We start from the raw sequence: 24681 nt of genomic DNA, 5'->3' as shown, positions 1-24681 counted from the left end.
TTAAAAGAAAATTACAAATACTGTTTATTATTATTATTATTATTATTATTATTATTATTATTATTATTATTATTATTACATTAAAAACCAGGCTCCCTTAATCCGGGGATTAAAAAAAAAAAAAAATCAATCCCGAAATCCTGGGATTGAAAACAATGTCCGGGATTGGAGTCCATTTCAATAAACTAAATAGTTTCATAGGCTGAACACTGATGTTGCGTATAACTCCAAGTAGTCTTACTCGGAGCGAGCAGCACTTTATTTTTGTATTTAAATCCAGGAACATAAAAAGAAAAGTCTGCATAACTAGTTACATAATGGCTACAAGGAGGCAGTGTGGTCCAGTGGTTGAAGTCCAGGCCTTGTAACCAGAAGGTCGCCGGTTCAGATCCCACCACTGCCACCGACTGACTCACTGTGTGACCCTGAGCTAGTCATTTAACCTCCTTGTGCTGCATCCTGCAGATGAGATGTTAAATCAGTGTCCTATTGTAAGTGGCTCTGCATATAATGCACAGTTCACAGCCTACCTCTGTAAAGCACTTTGTAATGGTGGTCCACTATGAAAAGCGCTATATAAAAATAAAGAGGAATTCTGTACAGCCGAGTGGCAGAACATTATAGCTGGGAACACTTTTAACCCTTGGCAGTCCAATGTCGGACCAGGTCCGACATTACAATTTTCCCTTTCCAGTCCGATGTCAACAAGATTTAAAGCACAGGTCTCTAGTAGTCTTTTCTCTGGCAAAAGCCGAGAAAACCTTTCAATGGCCGAGTGAGACCGATTGAAGCCGGAAAAAAGAAAAATCGCTTATCTCATAGCCCGTTGCACTAAAGAGATAACAAGGACATAAACAAAGGAGATAGCTGCTTCTGCATCTAGCGCTCAAAGAATATCACAGACATTTGCAGAGCTTTTTGAGATGTTATAGTAATAAAGCAATGGCTTTGATCACATTCGTGAGGAGTTTGGTGATAAAATGAGTGATTTAGGAGAGGATTTGTCAGTATGCACGTCTAGAAAGAGTTGTGTGAAAAATATAGCGAGCACGGGGTGGGGCTTGGCTGGTGATACAGTACTGAGTTTCCTTTTGTGATTCAGTGCCTTTTAAATCTGTTGTACTGTGAACAAAAAACATTTAAACGGTGCTTGTAACTTCTATACAATTGCACTATTTTTGGAAACAAATGTTTTAGAAAACAGTATTATTTGTATCAGTATTGCAAAAAAAAATGAATTCTATGAATAGACATTCATTTTAAACCAAATAGTGTAGCTAAATGCTACCCCATCTTGCTCTTGCAAGACCCCTTGTTTTTCATGCCAGTATAATTCAGGAATAGATTCAGTAATCTAGGGACTGGTAAGAAGTGTGTTCCTTGGCTCCAAGGCACTGCATACCTGTATACATAAATGCTGTAGGGGTACAAATGAAATGCACTAGTGACTGGTAATGTTTTTTAGCACTCGCAGATAATTTTGAAAGATGTAATGTTTCCAGTGTAGGTTATACATGGTAGTAGAGTTATCATACCTGCACTGACTGACGGATCTCACATTGCCATTTTCAACTGTGATGGCAATGATGAAAATGATTCTAAACTAATGCACCGTCGATCTGATGGCGTCCTTTTAGAATGCGATGTGTCCTGAGTACTGGTACTTGGTTCTTGCCTCATAGTTCAGACACAACGTGACTGTTAGCAAGAACTTAGGGTAATCCTTATAATCCTTATTTTCATTATAAACACTAAAACTAAATCTACTGTGTGTTTTCTCATTTAATAATAATAATAATAATAATAATAATTAATAATAATAATAATAATAAAGTATAACAGTGTCACTATCGATAATCACAGTGTCAAGAATAATATCGCGAACCAATGAATCGAAAAATATTTCATGCATTTTCAATATGTATGCAATTTAAAATGTGGTTATTAAAGTATCAATACATAACATTAGGACCTCGAATATGCATAAATTGATGTTGTAAATGAAAGATTTTGAAATGGTCCAGGTTTCAGATCACTACGCTATAGGTTGCAGTGGTAGTATACTGTTGAAACTCTTTTAGTGTCCATAGGTTTCAGAACCATTGGAACATAATTCAAAGATGAATACATACAGTGGTTAATTTGTATAGAAAGAGGTGCCGGGGCGCAACCAATGACAATAATACCATCCTTAAGAAGCGCACATTCAGAATCATAACATATTTATTTGAGTGACGTGTGTACTAGTGTTAGATGTTTACAGTCACGTATTCTACATCATATACAAAGTAGTAGTACATGCAGAAAAATTAATTAAAAGCAATTACATTTTTTCATTTGGTTTTGCATTTAAATGGTTTAAAAAAACAAACAAATTAAAATGCATTCAGAGGACTCCAGAAGGACGACTTTGATTAAAAAAAAAAAAAAAAAAAAAAAAAAAAAGGCACCCCAGCACTCTTTAGCGCGCTCGCAAAAACCTTAAGATTTGATACAACTGTGTTGAGAATTTAAAAATAAAACATTTTATGAGATTTTTAACTAGGTTCCGGGGCTATGACTCTGCACAAATTAGAGCATTGAATATATAATCTATTGTATCTGATAGTGAAATCAGGATAAAGGTTACGCCTTAGCAGTGAATCTTGTGGTGTATAAAATAAGTGTTCTTCAGTTGGAGTTCTGGGCCTTGACTTGCTTTAATCTGATAACGAAACACACAGGTTGGGTTCTTTTATACCTGGCAGCATATCTAAAGTTATGTTTTTGGATTTATGAGTTTAAGGCCTGTTTGGCAAACTCCTAGATCCTCCAGAGAATAGTTAAACAGTGATTAATCATTGTTTCTTCACCGAATGTGCAAAAAAGAATAGAAAAGCAGCATTGCACACCTCTGAAGCAATTAATCCCTGTGATCTCAGCCAGGTTTGTCTTGTAGATAAGTCAAGATACAAAACGGTTCCTAATTTATCAAGCTGCGCATGGCATATAGTATATAACACACAATTTATTTCATTTATAGTCACATTTTAAAAAGAGTGACTTTGCCACATCCAAGAGTGTCTTATATTAGCTTTATATAAACTAAGTACCAGAGATTACAATGGGATTCCTTTTTTTATTGTGCACATCTGGTGTAGTCAGTATACATTTTCTCTTTCACTTGCTGGATTTTTTAGTGATTTGTGGCATAAATCATTTTGCTAATCAGAAACATAAGTGACGGGGAGTCATCTCCTTTTTGAACAAAGGAAAACATATGGCTTCAAACACTGCTTTCTGTTTATCTATTCAGGTATATAACCTCCATAGAAACCGGCATCATTTACGATTTTTTTTCAATAATTAAAAAAAAAAAAAAAAAAAACATTTTAATCGTGCTCTTTATATTGAAATATATTTGATACTTTATTCAAATATATCAAGATTTAATCTATTTTTGTATTCTACAATACTAATTTAGCAGTTAATTATTTGTTCAAATTTTAAATTTTATTTTTTGTATCCAATTAGCAATTTCTAAAACAAGTGCCTATTGATTATTTTTTTTTAAACAAAAAAGTAGGTAGATGAGCCATCATTTTGCATTGCAGTTGCACCCACTTTCTGAGAACAAAAGCAGGATAGAACTCAATCATCAACGTGTTGGTCTCAATAATAACTCGCAAATCACTGAGACAGACATGACTCAATTTATTCCTTATCATGAAAAATTTCATGGAGTAAAATAGCATTCTCTTGCAAGTTAGTCTTTAAGAGCTGTGCACTGTTGTATGATGTAGCCTAATGTATAATGTAAAGGGCATATATGTGTGCATATTTTTTCATGATTAATAGAGATAAATAAGTCGAAAATCCTGAAATATATGAATCAAATGACTCCTTTCGCATTTGTTGTTTGCTGAACATTTTTACACACTGCCAGTCTTTTGGTGGGCTGGTTTGTAAAAAACTGCAGCTGGCCTCTGGGCCACAGTTTGGCCAGCACCACCGTTGTGTTTAGATTAAACACATCGTCTTTGATATAACCTGTGTAGTGTGTATCACAGTGTTATCGTTATTTTACATAATCACAACTGTTTTCTTTCACACACTCTGGGTCATGTTTTAACTTTTTTGATTCGCCGTCATTTTGGGTTGACCTCAGAAGATCACACAAAAAGAAAGTCACGTTGTGACACCAAGGATTTCTTCTTGCACTGGTGCTTTGGCCTGCCTTCAAAAATCAAGCTCTGTATCTTTTATAACTGCTCATTCAAGTTTGATAAAAACTTTGCATGGAAATTCTTCACTAGAAGCTTTTGACACCTGTTTGACTAGTCTATTGCAGACAATAAACTGTATTGAAAAGTTTTTGTTCAGTATAACTACATACATAAGTTCTGGTGAATTGCGTTTTGCATTAAACTGAGTGATTCCTTGTGGCAAAGTGCCCCGCCCCTGTGTGTATTTTGTGTTGTATGTTGTGTGTTAATGTTGGTGTATAGTCATTGGTACACATTATATAAACTGGTCTTTGTAAAATGTATATTTGTATTTATTGCACTTTATTAATTCACGTGCAGTTGTACCGCGACTCCAATTGAATGATTGATTAGCCATCGAGTCTCTGTACAGCTGCATAAAAGTAGCATGTTTTCACTCACTCAGGGTTGTGTGTTCGGTGAGTGGAGAACGGGATTGGAGACGGAGGTAATTGTAATAGATATAATAATAGAAGCTCACCGTGTTTTCTCTGTATAGTCTTGTTACAGAGTTTTGTTTTGTTTGAATTTTTGTTTTGGCTATGAGTGCTGTGTCCTGTGTCTTGTCTTACAACCTTTTATTTTCTGTCTGTCTGTTCATTATTAAATGCTGAGCGAGACCATTCACTCCACCTCTGTTGTTCATTTCCTAGTTTCTGGTTTCTGGTCTGACGTCGCCCACTGCAGCCGTCTTTGTGACACTCCTTTAAATATGTAATTTAGATTCTTGGTGAGGACATGTATTTCACTTATGTACCGTGTTTTATTTTTCTTAGTTGAGGGAAAAAGGTTATTTAGCTTGTTCTTTTTAACAGGTGCTATATAATATACCAGCAGCTTACTGTACTTCATACTTCAGTTTAGCAGCCCCTAGTGTTAAACTGTTTTCATTAATTAAAACTAGCTTTTTAAAAAATATAAACCTAACAAAAGTATGCTAATTTTCATTTGATAAAATGTGCTTCAGATACTCTGTGGCATCCATTGACGAGGACCTTAATTATATTAAAGAAGACCTTGGATAATTCCCACATAATCTCTCTCTTATCTTTCTGTGGTCATCTTTTTCATCAAGATGTAGAGATGCCAAACCTCTTTGAATGGGCTCACTCTTTTTTTTTTTTCCTACCGTTACAGTTGAGTGAACTGGGTGGTTGATCTGGAACCTGGATTTGCATTATCCTTATACATTAATTGAGATTATAAGCATGGAAAACTACACCTTTTATAAGCATACATTCTATTATATGGTAATGTTGAAAGAAGGTAGTACAGAAATGGCAATGGAAAAGATAGGATGCCAAAGTTTGATTGAGTAATGGTCACGATCTGCACCTATACAATTCAGCTCATATTAATGGCCTTCTAGAATTTAAAATAGGTTCAGAAGGAACTACTGTTGGGGTAATCCATCTGTTTGAATGTGAAATAGAGGCTTATTTGATTTCCAGTGTTTGTAAAACTACTTTCATTGCCTGGGAGGCATGGATAGCAATGACATTTTTAGATGATTTTTATTTTTCCCAATAAGCTAAACCTGCTGTAGTTACGTTCAGAATATAGTATGCTAGATTTGTGTTCTAGGACTCTGGGACAGAACTGATTTAAATGCTATAGCACTCCTATTCCGATCATTTTGTATTTATTTTATTTTTTTATGTTTAGGAATATTGGAAACATTTGAGTTTGTCATTGTGCTTAATTTTATATATAGCATAGAATAATAGCATTTTAATAAACATCTTTATCTTGACTATTTCAGTGAGGAAATCGGTTATATATCTTTAAATGGTTAATCACAGTTGACTAATAAAAAAAAAATGCTGTGAACAGGGGACTTTAAGACTGTCTAAATGGTCATTGTGTACATATGGTAGGTACTGCTACTTAACAATTAGTAACTGCTTTGATGAGACTAAATTGCATTCTTAAGTTCCTATCAGAAAGTCACTTCACATATCTATATTAATGTATTCAAGGTTTGAGAAGGAAAGTTAATTTTCTAGCTTAAATATTTAATTCAAGCTTAAAATTTAGTCTGTAATTAGAGCTCCCAAATGGCAGGAACATGGAGTATTTGTCCATTTTAATTAGATTGTTGTTTACCTATTAATTATATATCATATCTTGTCATAAAGTTTTGATGGTAACAGATGGTGCTAGGAGTTAGTGAGGGTTAGAACAAAATAAGATTTTGCATGACTTATTAAGTTGTACGTTATTAGTGAGATTCCTGCACTAATCACATTATTGTAGAGAACCACAATTTTCAAAAATTAAGATAATTTTCTTGCTTATTGTTTTATAAGGTGGAAGATTGATAACAAAAAATAACAGCTGTATGTCAGTTTTTTTTTTTTTATTCTTTTGACAATTATATCCCCAAGGGTAATTGTCTTTCAAGTCATGAAAGAAAAAGATAATAATTGGTGAAGTTCAGTACTCTGTGGTATAGTAAGCAAGAGGATATTTGAAGATTCTGCAAGTGCAACGCAAAAATAATCAATGACTGGCAGAAGATCTAACTACCTAAACCTCCCACAGATTGATTATATTTCTGTCACCCATGCAGAATCATCATGTTCTGTTTTTCTACTCTAGAATCAATACAGATTTTTTTAAAAACAGGACTATGGAGAAGCAGATTGCACTACTTCTGTTCAATGGGTCTGAATGCAACAAAAAGGAAATACTTGCATGGAGTGGCTGACAGAGCTCCTATCTAGTGTCATGTGGAAACGATCCTTTTTGTGGTAGTAATTTGCATAACTGCTGCCACGCTGTCAAGGCTATAGGCTATATCCATGTGAGACCCACTTTAAGGTACTGATTGATATTACATTTTCTTTCAGGGTTATTTAAAAATTGTTTGTTAAATGTTTCATGGGACTTTTTAGGTTTCTGCATGAAAATACACTTTTTACAAGGCAGGGTGGGTCAAATCAGGTTGCAAGATGCGACTTTCAATTTTAATGTGGCCCTTTTCTTGTATCCATAGTAACACGCCAGTCAAGTTGGGATAGAACAGCAAAAATTCTCTTTCCAAATTCATTCTGCTTTGTCTGCAGTTGGCAAGAGATGTTAAAGCAATTTTCTTTTGCCAATTTCAGACAGTAGGTTGACAACAAGGGAAGAAGGGAGTGTTGAGGTAGCTGTGCAGCCCTACTAGGGATTCAGAATAATGGGACAGCTTTTTCAAAGTTTTGTGTTGACAATGTCAACCCAGGGGACTTTTTAGACCTGAAAAAAGAAACAAGGATCAGGGGTCACAAATGGAGATTAGATAAAGGGGCATTCAAAACAGAAAATAGGAGGCACTTTTTTTACACAGAGAAATATGGGAGTCTGGAACCAAAACTCCCCTGTAATATTGTTGAAGCTGACACCCTAGGATCCTTCAAGAAGCTGCTTGACGAGATTCTAGGATCAGTAAGCTACTAACAACCAAACAAGCAAGATGAGCCGAATGGTCTCCTCCTTGTTTGTAACCTTTCTTATGTTCTTATGTTCTCCATGCTGCCGGAGAGCCATTGATAAGGCTGTATTTTTGTCAAGGTTATCACAGATTTCACAATTTCTGAGAAATGTACCCATTGTCTTGTATATATAGTTCCCTGTGAAAATTCCCATTTCTGAAGTGTAAATATATATATTTTTTATCACTTCAAAATAAATACAGCAAGCATTTGCCTTATTGACGCACTACCTGTCACACTGCATTTAGGAACCTGGCAGCCAGTTCATTGCTTCCGGTTAATGATTGAACACATTGCATAGAACTGCACGATTTCTTTAAAATGTCTTCAACCAAAAACAGACCAGCTGCGTCAAAGATCAGAAATACTTCTGCTAAACATTGCTCTGTCCAGTATAAGAATGGGCCGTTTCACGTGTCACTTGTTATTTTTAATTTTGTTTATGTTTTTACTTTAATAATTCACTGATGGTGAAAATAGAATGCCTTTAAAAAGTGGACATAAAAACATGGTACATTTCTTGGCTTTTTTAATGTACTCAAATGTTGACGATTTTAAATTGTATGCCTTTTATGTATCTATTTTTTTTTAAATATCACTTTATTTGAATTTGTTCTTGTTTTATTTCTGTGTTTTTTCAAGCGTTATTATTATTTTTGTGTCTTGTGTTCAAGGGTAATAATGGGTTAAGTATCTTAGGCTGGATCACCAAGAGCCAAACCAGTTCAAATACTGTGACAAACCCACATGCCCAGCTTTTAATCATTCTTTAGAAATTATGCATAAAAGGAAAATAATTACAAACACTTTAAATTGGCCCTGGCAGTGTTTTTATATTAAGATTAGTTATCAATCATCTTTTACTTCTCACATTCCAGGTAGTTTGAAAGCAACTCTGTGCCAACTCTCGACCTTACTCATTGGCTCACACCTGGTTTATTATAGCAGCCCACTGAGACATACTGAAGATGCAAAGTTGTCTAAAGTTTGTTCAGAGCTATAACTAAATGCAACAAGAGATGAATTCTGTAAAGGACATTTGTTTGTTGGTTACTTCTTTTCATTCTGTTTTGTGCTAGACAGTGTATTTCTTTATTCAGCTGATAACACTGGTTCTGTTCACCTGAAAATTTCAGAAATGAGCAAGATATGTGCTTTTTAATTTACCTGTACATGACAGAATAGTTATGTTTCTTAATTATACCCACATTAGGATGGTGATCCCTACATAACAGATTTTGATTAGTGATGACTGCAGAACTGCAACCCCAGTGGGAACTAAAATATATATATTTTCTACATTCTGCCTATTACCAAGGACTGTGAGAGGTACAGTGTGCATTCCTTTAGCTGCTCGCTGTGCTGTTCCACTGGTTTAGCAGGTGGCAATCAGCCTCGGAGAAGGTGCACCTTTAGCCCCACAGACATCTCGAAACAAACCTCATGCTGCTTGGTGTACTACAATATTCCAGCAGCTCAATTCCACCTTGGTCCTATAACTGTGAACTAAAAGAAAATTAGACAGTTTTACCAAAAACGCTTGATTGAAATACTCAAATTTAATAAAATAAATACCATTAGGCTGTTTTATGAAGGTGCAATTGAGATTTGAGTCTGTATGTATGTAGGTATGTATGTATTTATTTACATTCGTAGTGCCTAATAAATATGAAAGCATGATAAATTCAGGATTGAACTATTTCCATAATACTATCTTTTAAACAGAAAATTGTAATTATGGGCCTCTATTGATGTTCTAACTTGGCATCGTTGAATTTTGGGTTTAGGGCTCACAGTATAGAAATTCTGGGCTTGCACAATGATTAAATGCTAAATAAAATATTCATTGTTTTTGCCAACATCTGTATTCTAAGAATAATGGCTCACTGGAGTGCGAAAAGCTTGTAAAGTTTCCAAATGCATTGAGAACCCTGGAAAGTTCACTGAAGAGTTTGCTTTCCTCATTACTGAGCTACTTCTGTGGCTGCGATTAAACTAAGAACATCTTTAATTGCTTTAAAATCTGAATGCATGATAAGAATGGATTAATTTGATTTTTCTGTTACTACAAGTAGCAGATGGTTTATGTCTCAGGAATGCTCATGTTGTAAAATGAGCTCCCCAGCTCTCTCGTGATTGGTCACTGTTAATGAAGCATGCTGTGTTGATTATTGATTTAGAAAATGAGGATAACATGAGTATTGTGTGTGTTGCTGTAATAAATTAAGAGGAGTTTTTTTTAATAGCCAGCAGACATACAACTTAAATAACATAAAATATTAGATTTTCTATTCAGGTGGTCTATGGTCTGTCAAAGCAATTTTATTGTTTATTAAAAAGATGCACTTTTATAGTTTCAGCTAACAAGCAGATGGTCGACTTGACATATTTGTGTTTTGTGTTTCTGAATGACCGATCAGATGCATGATAGGAAGCTCAATGAGCTTGTTGTCAGCACAGAAACAATGCAATTCATTGGAGGGAGCTTACCAGAGTCGCACAGTCCCATTTTATTTCTTCCCATTATTTAAGGTTAGTAATTTTTAGCGTTATTATAGGCAGTTGCAAAACCAGCTGTCTCCAAGCACCATTCGTTCTGAATTAATGTCTTAAAACCGACAATCTGGTGGTTGTAAGATAATTTTCAGAGAGAAATTTGATTGTGTGCTGCAAGTAATTTTGCCACACCTAATGTGCCAAACCACCAGAGAGCCACGGCAACAGCTCTACAGGTTTAGAATGAGACTCAGGCCTTACGGGACTTGGGTTCAAATATTTTCTAGAATGATAATGTGCAGCTTTGGCATTCTGATTACCAGTTCCTACTCTGTAATGCTGGGATGGAAGGAATGTTGGATGCAGGCCTTGTTGGGGTACCTCCCTGGCTGGGTCAATAATAAGGACACTACTGAGGAAAGGTGAAGGTGTTCATTGTGCAATTTATGTGAAAGAATAAACATACCAGGGGAATAAACATGCCCATCGCTATAGATATATAAAATTATTTATTTATTTATTTTATAGCGCATGCAGAGCTCCAAACAAACTTTTTGCCATAGGAGCCACTTCAGTGTAAAAAATTCAAGGTTAACTATTTGTTTATGTATTTGCTGTATTTATTTATCTAAATGTATATACTCTTACACACCAAATTAAGAAGATGTCTGGATTTTGACAGTGAAGTTGCTGTCAAGAAACCATTAAGGTCAAACAAGATCAAGGAACAGGGTTTACAGCAGTGGCCAGCAATTAAATTTGCCGGCGGCCCAAATGACCCGCGGGCAGCCGCAGAGCGTGCCATTTTTTTGGGGGATTCTTTGAATTGTGATGGTATTTCAATATAAACTTTAAAAAAGATATAACCATTGAAACTCAAAGTTAGCTCAGCGTGCAATGATCATGTGATTATTACCATGTGCATGCTCTTTTGCTGTAGCACGGCTAACTTTGGCAACAACATTATTAGCTGATTGCATGTGACATAATGTCTCTCTCTACCCTCTACCCTTAAACGAAAAGTCGATGAACAAAAGGACAATTGGAATGACAAATATCTGTTTACTGTACCATCATTTGCTAACACTAAACGTATGTGTCTCATGTGCAATGAGAGTATCTCAGTAATTAAGTAATACAACTTGAGGCGCCATTTCGAGTCGATGAACAAAAAGTTCAATTAATCATTTCTCCAACAATAGGATTGTCACTCTTCTCCTTCTTCTCTCCCCACTCAGACTCTGACCTGTCCTCCCTCATCCAGGGCCACAAACCCACCTTGTGCACCTTGAACCCACTTGCCACTCGCCTCTTTCAAGCTGCTGCTCCTGCTCTACTCCCCTTCATCCCCTCCCTTCTCAACACCTCTCTCCTCTCTGGCCTCTTTCCCTCTTCCATCAAACAAGCCTCTATCATCGCCCTCCTCAAAAAAACCTACCCTCAACCCCACCTCCCTCCAGTTCCTTCTTACCCAGTACACTGCCAGCTCTCTGCTTTCCTGTCTGACCACTCTCTGCTCGATAATGTGTTAACTTTTGCAGGGTGGGACATATTTTCTAATGCAATATTTAAACTTCTATTCTAACAGACATACTTGAAAATATAAGACTTACAGTCAAGCAATAAGCATAATAAAAATGATGATAGTCATCCCTAAAATGATATTCAATAAAACTGAAAAAATTATAAAAATTCCCTGTTCTAAGGCAAAAGTTCCCAACTTGGTGTTCGAGTCCATCCCTACCGCTTTCCGCACACCTAACCCTATAATATACATATCAAAACAGTGGTATTTTATTGGATTGATTGGAATACCAGTAACTGTGTTTGAAAGCTTTTTGCAGATCAGTGCATCTACATTACAGTTTGCTTTTAATAGGTGATTTCATATTCTAGCTAGCCAGTAGATAGATAAATCTGTTTAGCCACTGTTCTCATGAGTCATACAGTGATTACAGTGAAAGCGAATTTGTCACTCTTCACACATTTCCTTGCAGTACTGGAGATTTAAATTGTCGTTAGGATCACTGGTATCCTGTATTAGTATTGTTGGGCCCCTTAGGGTTTGTATCTTCAAGCAGAGGATTCCTGCATTTTGCTGCAGACAAAGGAGAAGAAAAATCAAATTAATGGCAATGCATTATCTTCCTGAGATAAAGCTTTTTGTGAATGGACTGTTTTTGTCCAGAAACTTTAAAATTCATGTTTAGTTACCCTTAGGTATTATCTGTTGTGACAAACAACATCTTTTTATTCAACGCTACACCCAAAGGAATACTATGTTTCTTTATATAAAGTGAGTTATTAATACAGTCTAATCTTGTTCAATAATAAAGAACTCCACAATGACTTGACTCCATAATACAAAAATGCTCTGGCATTTTGTGGTATGATTTCATTTGGCTTGATCATGGGCAGTTGGCATTTGTTTCTGTTGCTGGTGAAATGTTAATGGCCAGAAGAAATGTTAACGAATGAGAGTTCTCATAAATTTAAACAGAAATGTCAGTTATTTTATGAAGGTGATGATACTGAGGTGAACAGAAAAAAAATACTTATAGGTGTTGAGGATAAACAACAGACAGGTGTTCTGAGTAGGGCTGGGACAATGCATCGATGCATTGAATCATTGGAATAATCGTCGATGGATAAAATAACCAAATCGATGGTTTAAAAAAAAAAAAAAAAAAAAAGGCATCTATCAGTTAATTTGATAGGACCGTTTTTTTTATTAGGACGGGCAAAATTTAAATCTACACTTTTATTCATTGTCTATTTTTTGGTTCCTTTAAATAATAATAATAATAAATAATAATAATAATAATAATAATAAAAAAAAAACTCCCAGCCCACTATGCAGCACTTACATTTTCAGATTAATAAAAGTGACAAAACCAAAAAAAAAATCCTAGAGAAAAGACTAGAGGTAGGCTGCGTTTCTGGATCAGATTTTGCTAATTAAATTGTCAATTTAATTAAATTTTAAATAATGCCGTCAGACGTTTGGAAGTTTTTTTTACAAAAGAACAAAATGGAAAGGTAAAATGCGCTATTTGTGGAGTTTTAATGAGCTTCTGTGGCAATACCACCAACCTGCGGGATCATTTAGTGCGACAGCACCCGACAAAACACGACAGCGGGAACACAAGTAAAAAACAAAAGGAAGCAACACCTTCAGTGACAGCTTATTTTAGAAAAAAAGTTGATCCAAAAAGCGTCGGAGCAAAAGAAATAACAGGCCTGATAGTGGATGTTGTCACACAAGATATAAGACCTGTTAGAATAGTAGAGGGAGCTGCGTTTAAAAATCTGGTTGCGAATTTTGCTCTTGAAATACCCTGTCGAAAAAGACAATCTCCACATTCATTGCTCTGGATCACGAACGTGCAAGGGAAAAGCTTTGACAGGATTTAAGTCAGGAGTGTAATTCAGTGTCCATTACTACCGATGTATGGACAAGCATGACACAAGAAACGTTTTTAACAGTCACCTGCCATTACATTAAGCAAAACTGGGAACTCCAGTCAAAAGTATTAGCAACACGAAAATTACACGAGAGACACAGAAGCGATCGGTCAGATAAACACAGTTTGAAGTGGCTACAAAAGTGATAGCTTGTGTTCATGACAACGCGGCCAATGTGTGCAGAGCAATGTCTTTGCTTTCTGCAAGAGAGCATGCTGTGTTACTTTTTGGTAGCGTGGCAAGTGTGAGCTGTGCAGGGCACAATATAAATCTCTGCATTCAGAAAAGCTTGGAGGATGTATGACAAGTCCATATGTTAGTGGCAGCAACAAGGAGACTGGTTTCACATTTTTAAAAGAGTGAGATAGCAACAAGCGCTTTAAATAGGAAACAAACAAATTCTGAACACTGAAAGAGCACTACTCAAGTTAATACAGGATGTACAAACAAAGTGCAACATGGTTTATTATATGTTTGAAAGCCTTCTTGAATTAAATGAATGACCCAAGTAATGTGGTTATGCCACTGCTTTTTGTGTAATTTCTTGACCACATGATTTCGTCATCTGGATTTCCTATCCGAACAGGCCAAAGCCCGCATCTCTGAAGCACTGTCTTCCAAAATAGTGAGGCTGTTGGAGGACAACCTTGAAAATGACAGAAATCGTGCCTGTACAAGTGAGTGCAGCACAGAGGACTTCGTGGATGGCAGCAAACACACACTACTTCCAAGGAAACCTTAATCCAACAAGAGATGACAATTTTATGCTTCTGAAACTCCATTAAACATCAGCGAAGATCCCCTGATGTGGTGTAAAAATAACCAGACATGCTTTCCCAACCTAGCAGCCTTGGCAAAGAGCGTGTTAAGTGTCCCTTCAACATCGGTCCCAAGCGAGCATGTGTTCAGCAAAGCAGGGATGCTTGTGAACAAACTCCGTTCTTTTGAATATTTCTGAATAAAAACAGAAAATAAGCTCTGGAAAGAGCACAGACTTTGTTACGTTGGACTTGGTTATTAGTTATAATAGTTATTCTTGTGTTCCCCGTTGTTTTTTGTTTTGTTTTTTCTCTAATTGGGTTGCTGTCAAGACATCTTAAGGTAAGACAGTACTATTTGTAATGCTTAATTAACTTTTTGTGGGAACCTCGCCGACAGTGTGAATAGACATAAATAATTAGAAATGTGTAGTTTTAAGTTCAACTGGAGAAGCATTTACTTTTCATGATGAAATGTATGTACTTGTTATTTACACGTTTCTTTTGCGTTCTGAAAAAACGATGCATCAGTGCATCAGTTCTTTATGAAAATGATGCATCGATAGTAAAAACCACTAAGTTCTGAGATTGGAGATATCTCATCAAATTAATACACAATTGTATCCAAAATGCAGTTGCTAGCTAAGCATTATGTCTATGTTTATTTACATTAAAGAAAAAATATCTGCAATACTCATGTCATTTTTCAACCAGTCACCAAAATAGGACTGCTGTACAGAACAAATTGTTTTTACAATAAAATGTTGAAGTGTTCTCTCTCAAATATTCTAAATACATGTATTAAATACCCTGACAGCGTTTCAAAGGCAGAATTGCAAAAGTAATTAAGTTACACCTAGAACCACCAAAGCCTTTATTTTGATTGCCTTTTATAAGACATGTTTTTATTTAATATATAAACTTCTCTTATACGTGTATTAAATATATATATATTATATATATATTATATATATATATATATATATATATATATATATATATTGTGTATCTCTACTGGGCCTGGCAGCCATCAGTTCCTTCGTTTTGTGCAAGGAATGCACCGGGGAAAATATCAATAGGAGAGATTTCATCTTGAATCTAGCCACAGAGAATTCTGCAAAGCAGCAGGCTGCTACGGCTCAACCTGGATTCAGTGCTGCACCGACTGACACACACAAGAGAAAACATATGTTACTTTAGTTTGAATTAAAAAATAATTTTGTGTTTAGTTTTGTATGTACATATACCTGTTTACACTACACACTATACACTAGTTTCTTTTAAAATGTATATTTTATTATAGTTTTACATTTTTTTGAACTAGTGCTTTATATGTGGTAAGTTAGAAAATAAACCCTTTTATGTTTAATTGTTCATTTAAATATAGTGCTTCGACTGTGCAAATGTTAGATATGATGTGCTTGAATAAAGCTTTTGAGTTATCTGATAGTTTGTCTTTTCATTTTAATATCGATGTTGTTTACACCCTAGCATATTTATGTCCCGCCTCTGCTCACTAATGATTGCACAGCTGCAAAACCAGGGCAGATCTTTGATTTTCCCATTGGTTACTCACAAGAACTTCAACTGAAACAGAGCACACCTTCACAGTGTATGTCCCACCTCTGCTCACTCAGGAGTATTTAACCACTGCTCATCTTTACCATTAAAATTTGGCACATAAAATAGTTAAGGGGAGACAAGCGGGGCGGCGATTGGCTCATTTAAATTGGCATGGCGGCGATTCGGCTGTGCAGATGTTTGATATGATGTGGCCCGGCTTCCCCTGGTGGCGGAGGAGGCGCGTGTATTTGTGTTGGCGAGCCACCCCTCCGCGCCGTTCCGCCACATAATGCCTGAACATTGCCGCTTTGGGCCACAAAGACCAGGGCCTTGCGCCGCCGGGCGAGTGATTCCGCTAGCCTCCGCCGCGGGGGCCGAGGGAGACACAAAGTTTTCACACCCATATCATATTTATGTCCCGGCGCCCTCTGCTGGTGCTAAGGATTGGGGCGGCCCGGCTGCAAAACCAGGGCAGATCTTTGATTTTCCCATTGGTTACTCACAAGAACTTCAACTGAAACAGAGCACACCTTCACAGTGTATGTCCCACCTCTGCTCACTCAGGATTGGACACTTGCATAACAAGGGGCAGATCTTTGACTCTCCCATTGGTTCTCCCGCTGGTGGCGGAGCCGGCGCAACTAAAGTCCGTTAACTGTTTATGTCTGTTTATGTCCTCCCTCCGCTCACTTATGATTGGACTGCCGCTGAGAAAATGCAGATCTTCTATTTGTTGATTTTATTTTATATATATAAAAAATTATGCATGATTTAAATTCTAAACTTAATCTGTTAATCAGAGCAGCCTTAATATCTAGCTATCTATCTAGCTAGCTAGCTACTATACATCTCATGATGTCACGCTATTCATATTACACAAACCAGAAGTCTTTCCAGTCTCTACAGTGACAGCATTCTGGTTGAAACTTTGTCATAGAATCTTATGCTAATCTTTTAGTATGCTACCAAAGTTTTTTTTTCTTTTTTTTTTTTTTGTTACATTGTGGGTGGAAAAGGAAATGACTGCCACTAAACACCTGCTTCCTTGCTGCATTTTCTATCCATGTTTTTCACAAATACGAAATAAAATGAATTGCAACATAAAAAACAAAAAAGCAAACATAGAATTACATTTTTAAATTGGGAGGTTTATACAAAAAAAAAAAACGTATACTTGCAGTCGTAGTTACCAAGGCTCAGCCGTTACCATAGACACAGTCTGAAGAGAAACGGAAGCTCTGACTAGCTCTTGCGCAGATCTTTAATTTGGAGCGAGTCGTTTGGGAATTCAAATTGTGATGGAAGAGTAGAGATGTTTGTCTAAAAGGCCGAAACCATGCATAACAATTAAACAACGTTGCAAAGAATTTGAGGGGATGTACACAGCTGACAATGACAAAATAATGATGCGCAGATTTTGCAACTGTCTGCTGGACTGGGGGGTCCAAAGATACAGTCGTTAAGCATCATTATCAGTTTATTCATTTTGGAAACTTCTATTTTGTATTAGTATGCTAATTCTTTATTTTATTTCAAGTGGTGCAAACTTTGCACTGGAGCAAATGCTGCTTTGGTTTTGAATGAATGAATCTGCTTTGCTTAGTGTTTAAATACTGAAGCCTGGAGCTTGAATACTGGAGCCCTGCTTCAGTGCAATGGGATTGAAATACAAATCCTAATCATTATTTTAATGGGTGGATTGCCGTATGTACGATTATTATGACAGTCCCACAATAGGGCAGTGTGTGTGTGTCATATATATATAGTATTTTTATAGAGGGAATGGGCAGTATTTACTGTAAATAGGCAGCTCATTAAAAAGAGTGTAGGACTGTACGTTACTGTTACTGCCGCTAATGAGAAATTATGGTAACTAAGTAATTTTTCTGTGTGAGGTCTGTTTTGGTCAATGTTTAAAAAAAAAAAGAAAGCGGATAATGTTTAATAAAAAATATGTATGTAAAAACATGATGTGCACTGCTATTTTATTAATGTGTATCTGTAATAAAACTAAATAAAACAATTTGAAATATAAAACGGAATTTCTGAAAAATAAAACGAAAAATTATATAAAAAAATAATTTGACAGTGCTCTAACTATTCATATATGTTATATATTTGCATAATAGAAAAGGTTCACAGTTGTTTTAGAAACGTATAAATAATTACAGCTGTTTCACAGATAGGTGACTTTTATAGTACTGAGAAGCAGATACAACACTTGCAGTTAAGCAAACTGGGTGTGCACAGGCCGTCACCTGATGTGTTACCTAGTAAGTGTGTTGCCATTTCAGAGTTAAGGAAGTACCTGACAATTGATTATTATGCACAGAGATTCAGTGTAAAACACTTACAGTATATGAATCTTTTAATCTCGTTTACTTTTTACAGAGAGAGACATCATTCAAAATGACATTGAGTTCAATTATCAAGGTCCATTACTTCATAACCAGCCATTATTAATAGAATTTTAACCTAAAGGGAATTTATAAACTGTTTGCACTTCACTGCCGACTGCTTATTAATGCTAATATAACAAGTTGAGAAATTCATTTCTCGTCAGATAGTGATCCAGACATTTCAGTTCGTAGACACTGTACATGGGCTAATCTGCAGAGATCTCTATAAACTGAGTTCAGATTACAGATATTACATTATTTCATGAAAGGTGCATTTTCTATTCTTATCAAAACTTATTTTAATATAAAGATTTTTTTTGATATGTATCTTCTTGTAAAGGTTTTTTTTTTTTTTTTTTCCCCATTCCATTGGTTACAGAACTTAATTATTAATTGACTCTGCAATCGCTAACTAGTACACTGACTGGCCTGACATTATTAAATGTAAGTACAATGGGAACATACCACAGTCTGCAAAGCATTTATATCGTCATGCCATGGATCAAGCCTACAGACATGCAGTACTATTGTGACAAGCTTCAATATTCAGAATTGCACAAAACCATTAACATTGGACAAGACACCAATCTTCTGCTCTTTTAAATTACATTCTGGGAACCAGCTGCTTTAAAGCTGTCGGTTACAGTGTAAAAAAGAATGGTGGCTAGTTTGAAGTGGCTTCTCCTGATTTGAACTCTGCTTATTGCTGATTATAAATGGTTAAATAAACACCTTACATTTTGCTTCCACTTAAACAGTGTGCAAGTTAAACATGCTAAAATTCTCTTGCTATAATGAATGATGGTGATTTTGTAAGTTCATGTAGTACAGATGTGTTGCTGCTCTGTATCATGATAGAAAATGCTTGGAAGCAGGATCTTTAGTGCTGTGGTAGAGCTAGGCTAAGAATGCTATTAAAATTCCCTATATTATAGTGCCATCTGTGGTGAGAGGAAAAAAAAAGAAAACTGAAAATACTGCCATCCTGCAAATATCCTGTGCACCTTCATAAATATGTCAAAATATCATTGTAGATGGTTTTCCCCTCCAGTGGGGCCCTCCAGATTTAAAAAAAAAAAAAAAAAAAAAAAAAGTTTATATATATATATATATATATATATATATATATATATATATATATATATATATATATATATATATATACTGTGCAAAAGTTTTAGGCAGGTGTGAAAAAATGCTGTAAAGTAAGAATGCTTTCAAAAATAGACATGTTAATAGTTTATATTTATCAATTAACAAAATACAAAGTGAGTGAACATAAGAAAAATCTAAATCAAATCCATATTTGGTGTGACCACCCTTTGCCTTCAAAACAGCATCAATTCTTCTAGGTACACTTGCACAAAGTCAGGGATTTTGTAGGCATATAGTCAGGTGTATGATTCAACAATTATACCAAACAGGTGCTAATGATCATCAATTCAATATGTAGGTTGAAACTCAGCCATTAACTGAAACAGAAACAGCTGTGTAGGAGGAATAAAACTGGGTGAGGAACAGCCAAACTCAGCTAACAAGGTGAGGTTGCTGAAGACAGTTTACTGTCAAAAGTCATACACCATGGCAAGACTGAGCACAGCAACAAGACACAAGGTAGTTATACTGCATCAGCAAGGTCTCTCCCAGGCAGAAATTTCAAGGCAGACAGGGGTTTCCAGATGTGCTGTCCAAGCTCTTTTGAAGAAGCACAAAGAAACGGGCAACGTTGAGGACCGTAGACGCAGTAGTCGGCCAAGGAAACTTACTGCAGCAGATGAAGGACACATCATGCTTACTTCCCTTCGCAATCGGAAGATGTCCAGCAATGCCATCAGCTTAGAATTGGCAGAAAACAGTGGGACCCTGGTACACCCATCTACTGTCCGGAGAAGTCTGGTCAGAAGTGGCCTTCATGGAAGACTTGCGGCCAGAAAGCCATACCTCCGACGTGGAAACAAGGCCAAGCGACTCAACTATGCACGAAAACACAGGAACTGGGTTGCAGAAAAATGGCAGCAGGTGATCTGGACTGATGAGTCAAAATTTGAAATATTTGTCTGTAGCAGAAGGCAGTTTGTTTGTCGAAGGGCTGGAGAGCGGTACACGAATGAGTGTCTGCAGGCAACAGTGAAGCATGGTGGAGGTTCCTTGCAAGTTTGGGGCTGCATTTCTGCAAATGGAGTTGGGGATTTGGTCAGAATTAATGGTCTCCTCAGTGCTGAGAAGTACAGGCAGATACTTATCCATCATGCAATACCATCAGGGAGGCATCTGATTGGCCCCAAATTTATTCTGCAGCATGACAACGACCCCAAACATACAGCGAAAGTCATTAAGAACTATCTTCAGTGTAAAGAAGAACAAAGAGTCCAGGAGGTGATGGTATGGCCCCCACATAGCCCTGATCTCAACATCATAGAGTCTGCCTGGAATTACATGACGAGAGAGAAGCAACTGAGGCTGCCTAAATCCACAGAACTGTGGTTAGTTCTCCAAGATGTTTGGGCCAACCTACCTGCCGAGTTCCTTCAAAAACTGTGTGCAAGTGTACCTAGAAGAATTGATGTTGTTTTGAAGGCAAACGGTGGTCACACCAAATATGGATTTGATGTAGATTTTTTCTGTTCACTCGCTTTGCATTTAGTTAATTGATAAATATAAACTATTAGCATGTCTGTTTTTGAAAACATTCTTACTTTACAGCATTTTTTCACACCTGCCTAAAACTTTTGCACAGTACTGTGTGTGTGTATATGTGTATACATATGTGTGTGTATGTATGTATGTATGTTATGTATAATATATATATATATTATATATATATATATATATATACACACACACACACACACACACACAGTGCCATGCAAAAGTATTCAGAGCCCTGATCAATTCTCTCATATTACTGAATTACAAATGGTACATTGAAATTTCGTTCTGTTCGATATTTTATTTTAAAACACTTAAACTCAAAATCAATTATTGTAAGGTGATATTGGTTTTATGTTGGGAAATATTTTTAAGAAAAATAAAAAACTGAAATATCTTGCTTGCATAAGTATTCAACCCCCACACATTAATATTTGGTAGAGCCACCTTTCGCTGCAATAACAGCTTTAAGTCTTTTGGGGTAAGTATGTAACAGCTTTGCACAAGGTGTCGGAGTGGTTTTGGTCTGTTCTTCTTGGCAGATTTGCTCCAGGTTGGTTGGACGACGCTTGTGGACCGCAATTTTCAAATAGTGCCACAGATTCTCAATGGGATTGAGATCAGGATTTTGACTGGGCCACTGTAGGACATTCACCCTTTTGTTCTTGAGCCACTCCAATGTTGCTTTGGCCATGTGCTTGGGATCATTATCTTGCTGAAAGGTGAATTTCCTCCAAAGCTTCAGTTTTTTAGCAGACTGAAGCAGATTCTCTTGCAGTATTTTCCTGTATTTTGCCCCATCCATTCTTCCTTCAATTGTAACAAGATGCCCAGTCCCTGCTGATGAGAAGCATCCCCACAGCTTGATGCTGCTACCACTATACTTCACTGTAGGGATGGTGTGTCTTGAGTCATGGGTACTGTTATATTTGCGCCACACATAGCGCTTTGAGTTTTGGCCAAAAAGCTCTACCTTGATCTCATCTGACCACAAAACCTTTTCCCACATCGTAGCTGGGTCACTCTCATGCTTTCTGGCAAACTCCAGACGTGCTTTCAGATGGTATTTTTTGAGTAACGGCTTCTTTCTTGCCACCCTCCCATACAGGCCAGTGTTATGCAGAGCTCTTGATATGGTTGATTGGTGCACCATTACTCCACTCCCAGCCACTGAACTCTGTAGCTCCTTCAAAGTGATTGCTGGCCTCTCTATGGCTTCTCTCACAAGTCTCCTTTTTGTTTGAGCGCTGAGTTTTGAGGGACAGCCTTTTCTTGGCAGTGCCTGGGTGGTGTGATGCAGCTTCCACTTCCTGATTATTGATCCAACTGTACTCACTGGGATATCCAAACATTTGGATATTATTTTCTACCCTTTCCCTAATCTATGCATTTGTATTGCTTTATCTCTAACTTCTGTAGAATGTTCTTTGGTCTTCATTTTCCTTCAGATTCACAGCCTTACCAATGATCCTTCAACAGTGGTGTTTTTATCCAGAAAATGTGACAGCAACTTTAATGGTTCACAGGTGGAGGCCAATGGTAAGGTAATTGTGTCCTTGTTAGGGCTATTTCTTTCATCGGTGCAAACTGGGAGCTTCCACAGCACAGGGGTTGAATACTTTTGCAAGCAAGATATTTCAGTTTTTTATTTTTTTCTTAAAAATATTTCCCAACATAAAACCAATGTCACCTTACAATAATAGATTCTGAGTTTCAGTGTTTAAAAATAAAATATAAAACAGAACGAAATTTCAATGTACCATTTGTAATTCGGTAATATGAGAGAATTGGTCAGGGGTCTGAATACTTTTGCAAAGCACTGTGTGTGTGTGTGTGTGTAATATATATATATATATATATATATATATATATATATATATATATTATATATTTATATATATATATATATAATATAAATGATTACTTTTACTAATGTATGGATGAAATACATTCATCATTTCCTAAACCGATGGCAGTGACCAAATATATGCTAATAAAAAGATATTACAAAAAATATATATATATAAAACTAATGATGATTATTATAATTATTTTAATTTGAAATTGTTTGGCTAAAGAGTATACATTGGGTTTTTACCTGCTACCTCCTCGATCTCATGCTCTGTGGTTTTCTACTATAAAAAATTCATTTTTTTAATATTTGACTTCGGAATTTCATTATTCATGCAAATAAATTAAATATTACATTTTGTATTTTACTTCCTAATATCAAATTCATTTTTTAATATTTGCCTATGGAATTGAAGTATTGATAAATTAAATATTAGCATTAATATACAAGTCATTTATATTAATACATTAACTTGTAATGGTAATAATAGCAATACATGTGGAATAAATGTCCTCGTGCCACACCATTTAAATCGGTGTCCTTCATAAAGAACGTGGGTGTAATGTTCAAAGACCAGCGTATATCTGATCACCTTGTTAAGAAAGCATCTCATATTATCCAGCTCTGGGTTTCACTTAATACCCTATAATATAGTGCCACCTGTGGTGGAATAGTAAACTGCAGCCATTGTGTGCATGCTTAGTGAGACTTGAAAATTGATGTCATTGGCTTTTGCTCGTCATAGTTTTGCCTCCTTACACACAAGTTAAAAGTGGATGCTACATATCCAGTTTTTGCTTTAAACCCTATTGGCAACTGCAAACAGTTTTTTAATGATACTTACACCTGATTGGCTGAACAATTTTGGGGTCCACCTGTTTGATGAAACTTACTGTGGACATGTGATATGCAATTCCTGGATTTATGTACAATCTGTAAGTATATAAAAAATTGAATTGGTAAAAAACGTTACAAAAACATGAATATTGTGTAAATACTGTATCCTACTCCTGAGCCAATTGTCTCTTTACTTCCAGGAGCTCTACAGCAACGGTCAGCAAGCTACCTACCTCTGGAGGACAAAGGCCAGCCCTTCAGGTGCTCACTTTGAGCTCACAGGGTGCCTGGCCAATAGGGTCTGTTGTAGTGCAAGATTTACATTTCTAACATTGTCATCATTTTTCTATTTTGCAGATCAAACTCTTGATCTGACGGAAGAGTTCAATGAAGACAAGTACATTTTCTTGACAGTAAGTATAACATCATTTAATAAATACAAATAAAAATGATTGCAATGTCTAGGTTTCATGTCTTGGTTTATCTATCACCATGGAACTGAAGTAGCGAACACTTTTTTGAGTTCCATAGTACAAGATCTGTTTCTGTGATTTATAAAAAGTTAAAATGTAGTTGGTCTCTTATTACACTGATTAGCTGGAACCATCCGAAATGTACGAAATGGCAGCTTTTTTAAAGAAGTATTAACATATTAACAATGTATTACCATATATCCAACCCCTGTTGTCCTGCAGTAACAGGAGTAGGGAATCCAATCCCGGGATACCAGACAATATTCTAGTCCCAAAATCGCGGGATTGAAAACATAAAATACCAGGATTTCAGGATTGTGGTTAACGAAAAGCAATAGACTGTTGCAGTGGTTCTGTGACTGCACTGACTTGCTGAGCAGAGCGGGTTGACTGCTGGCTGTCTACAGTGAGTGACTCGCACACATCGGCCTCCCCGGCCGCATGCAAGTGAGTGACACAAGAGTCTCTA

General features: G+C 36.3%; 1 protein-coding gene across 6 annotated transcripts in view; it reads left to right on the top strand.

Moving 5' to 3' along the window:
* The window catches only part of tbc1d5 (TBC1 domain family, member 5), a 182565-nt gene that overhangs the window by 32725 nt on the left and 125159 nt on the right, over positions 1-24681 (top strand). For all 6 annotated transcript variants that reach the window (XM_041246405.1, XM_041246403.1, XM_041246406.1 and 3 more), the window contains one exon: positions 24097-24152. The gene's annotated coding sequence lies outside the window, so the exon portion shown is untranslated. The remainder of the gene's footprint in view (positions 1-24096; positions 24153-24681) is intronic.

This window comes from Polyodon spathula, chromosome 3 (assembly GCF_017654505.1).
Source record: "Polyodon spathula isolate WHYD16114869_AA chromosome 3, ASM1765450v1, whole genome shotgun sequence".
Lineage (NCBI taxonomy): Eukaryota > Metazoa > Chordata > Actinopteri > Acipenseriformes > Polyodontidae > Polyodon > Polyodon spathula.
This window is presented reverse-complemented; position numbering and strand designations above follow the sequence as displayed.